General features: G+C 42.5%; 1 pseudogene; it reads left to right on the top strand.

The window, feature by feature from the left end:
- The first annotated feature begins 3,118 nt into the window (after window positions 1-3,118).
- Window positions 3,119-3,253, top strand: LOC144495368 (U2 spliceosomal RNA; annotated as a pseudogene).
- Window positions 3,254-3,571: the final 318 nt, after the last annotated feature.

Raw genomic sequence — 3,571 nt, 5'->3', positions numbered from 1 at the left:
CAGAGGTGACAAGAGGAACTGTCGAAGGAAGCTCTCAAGGCACTTAAAAGTCCGGTCCTTTAAATCTTTGAAAACATGTTTGGAGTGTTAAAACAAGGATTGCTTGCTATTTCATTATGTCTATAAGCATGGCAAGTTTCATTACTGAATAACAGCACATAGAGTGCCCGCCATTTCACAGTTTGATTGACAGTTACAAGTGGTTATAGATCCTTTGAAGGAGGACTCTGAATTCCAATGCTTGTTATAAGGGATTGTGCACTTAAATAAGATGTTTGCTGTCATAAGACATTACGTAGTGAAAGGAATGTAAATGTAGTAAGTAGTTTTTTATGAATAAGTATCTTTTTCAATAAAGTCTGAAATGGACACTTAGAAGCTTTTGCATAGGACTTTATCTCACCTCTGCATGAGTCCTAATGTCTGCCCACCATGGATGCTGGGTGAGTTGGCTTGGTGAGTGTAAGGGCAAAGAGTGGTGAGTGGCATGAGTTGGCAAAGGGGATTTAGAAGGTCATGTGTTGATGGGTAGAGAGGAATTGGTTGGCATGGAGTGTATGTGGGTCGATGGGAGATGAAGGAGCATAGATTAGCAGAGGGAGTTTAAAAGGCCTTTGGAGTTGGGTACAGGGGCATTGGTTGGCATGAAGTGAGGTATTGGAGGGAGGGGATTGTGGGGGATGAGCTTCCATGGGTTGACATGGATGGGGCATGGGGAATGTGTGTGGAGTGAGGGCTGGAGGGATATTTCATGTTTTATTCTTTGTGCCCACCCAGCCTGACTCTGCACACGACAGAATCCTCAGTTCTCTGGGGTCACCCTCCCCAACACTAATCTAGTATGTACCCCTGGACAGCCATTTTTAGAAGCTCGGTTCCCAGAATTCTCCTGACTCTGCGCACCCAATTCACAAACAAAAATGTTGGGTACTGTCTTTAGTTGCAAAAAAAGGTAAGGAACTTACACCTGGGCATCTATCAAAACCTACTTTTTAGCTGAATGCTGTGTGAAAGCCCCAAATGATATTTTCTTCTCTCTGAATGTTTCACTCTCCCAGGAAGGAAATGTCTGGATGTAAACTGATGTCTCACCAATGTGTGGGACTATGGCTTGGAACTTGTGCTGTTCAACTATGCTAAAGTATAAACGTAGCGTTTTAATATACTTTCTTATCCTTTTCTCCAACTTTTGAAAATTTATAACAAAAAAAAAGCCAAGGTTGGTTAGCAGTCAACCCAGAATGTGTTGTAAAGCATTGATGTTGTCAAGTACTCAGATCAATCATTATGGTATTTATTGTTGTTGTCGTAAAGTCAACAACTCAGCTGACACAACCTTGATGTGCAAAGTCAGTAAAATTTGCAACACATGCATAAATTAGCCAAGATTACATTCCTAGCCAATATCCTGGAAACTCTGGGGAAATTGAATGCTTGCTCCCATGTTCTTGGCGATTTCAGCGCTTTTGATGCTGAATTGTACAATACATTGTACAATTGTACATTTTTGGGCTTTGCCATCTGAGCAATTTTTTTCACATTCCCAATCTAAGTATCAAGTACTTCCATACAAACACAATGCTGACAGTTTGAAGAGTATGGTTCTGTCCACTCTGTATACCAAAAGGAAAAAGAACAATAAGACATTGGTGGCACGGTGGCGCAGTGGTTAGCGCTGCTGCATCACAGCGCCAGGGACCTGGGTTCAATTCTGGCCTTGCGTAACTGTTTGTGTGAAGTTTGCACGTTCTCCTCGTGTCTGCTTGGCTTTTTTCCAGGTTTGGTTTCCTCCCACAGTCCAAAGATGTGCAGATTAGGATGATTGGCCATGCTAAATACCCCCTTAGTGTCAGGAGGATTAGCAAGGTAAATATGTGGGGTTACAGGAATAGAGTCTGGGTGGGATTGTTCTCAGTGCAGACTTGATGGGCCTATTGGTCTCCCTCTGGACTGTGGGTATTCTATGATTCTATGACTTGGAAACAAGGGCACTAGCAAACCTTGTCTGAACTGGTCTTGGATATCTTAAAATGGAACTCCAATGTTACTGGTGCCAGTATTGCTAGTTTTTACTGCGATTTGACAATTTTGAACTGTTTTTCTCCCCCCAACACAACCTAACTTCAGGAAAACACCTGACTGCACCATCCATCCTTGTGGTAACGGAGCCAGTTTTGCTTTGCGGAAGTTAAACAACAGGAACTCCCACTGTCCAAACTCATTTCACACAGTCTGGCACTGCTTGTGAGAGCTTTCATCTCATTTGTCAGAGTGATTTTGAGTCCAGGATCTGGGAAGAAAGAAGGAATTAGTGAATCTTCATGCCACCGGGCGGTTTTTACTACCCAAAGCTCCACTCCAAAATCTGCTTTATCCTGTGGCACTGATGACAGGGAGTTGAACAAATTAAGTAAATGACAAAACAAATATTTTTCCAACCTCATTTTGATCCAGAAGTACCTGATATTCAAACCCTGTTTCTATAAGGCTGACACCTCATTAAATTGTGTCAATAGAGAGAAAGGGCTGATATCTCACACAGTGATTACACAGAGAGTTGAATGGAGCTAGTTTAGCAGTGAATCTTTGCATGCCTCACTAATCAACGATAGAACGGATTTTGCTTTCAAGTAAAGGGTTCTCCGACTTACAGCTGTCTCAAGAACCATAACATGTATAATGTGAAGACCACAGAGGATGATTTACATTTGGAGAACGCCACTTTACCATCAATTTGCATTTGCGTTAGTTCAACTGAAACAATTATTATATCGCTTCTCGGCCTTTTGGCTAAGATCAAGTGTATGGACGGCAGCCCATGGTCGGCCGCACTTGGTTGAGGTCATTAGGTTACGCTGAGGCTTCATATGTTTCATATGAAGCAATTTTTTAAAGCGGCATCTCGGCCTTTTGGCTAAGATGCAAATGAGCTCAAGTCTTGGAGGAGGAACCTCCCCCTTCTCCAATCAGCTTGGCTCATGTAGATCAGGCCCAGGACAGGGTGGTTTGGTCGCTCGCCCTGTCTTGTCAGCCTGGATCTGAAATGTCTCAACTTGTTGAGACTCTGAATTTGATTTGATTTGATTGAATTGGAAAAGTATTTTTAAAAAATTATTATATCGCTTCTCGGCCTTTTGGCTAAGATCAAGTGTAGTATGGATAGGATGCTGCACTTGGTTGAGGTCATAAGGTTACACTGAAGCTTCATATGTTTCATATGAAGCAATTTTTAAAAGCGGCACCTCGACCTTTTGGCTAAGATGCAAATGAGCTCAAGTCTTGGAGGAGGAACCTCCCCCTTCTCCAATCAGCTTGGCTCATGTAGATCAGGCCCAGGACAGGGTGGTTTGGTCGCTTGCCCTGTCTTGTCAGCCTGGATCTGAAATGTCTCAACTTGTTGAGACTCTGAACTGGATTTGATTTGATTGAATTGGAAAAGTATTTTAAAAATTATTATATTCACTACTCACTCATAGGGGCCCTTCTTCAGCAGCCGATCAGTGCTGATGATTCCCTGAGATGGAAAAGGTGGTACATTGTTTTGAAACTGTGGCTTTGCCCAAATTTAATG

Source organism: Mustelus asterias, chromosome 6, assembly GCF_964213995.1.
Source record: "Mustelus asterias chromosome 6, sMusAst1.hap1.1, whole genome shotgun sequence".
In the NCBI taxonomy this organism is placed as follows: Eukaryota; Metazoa; Chordata; class Chondrichthyes; order Carcharhiniformes; family Triakidae; genus Mustelus; species Mustelus asterias.
This window is presented reverse-complemented; position numbering and strand designations above follow the sequence as displayed.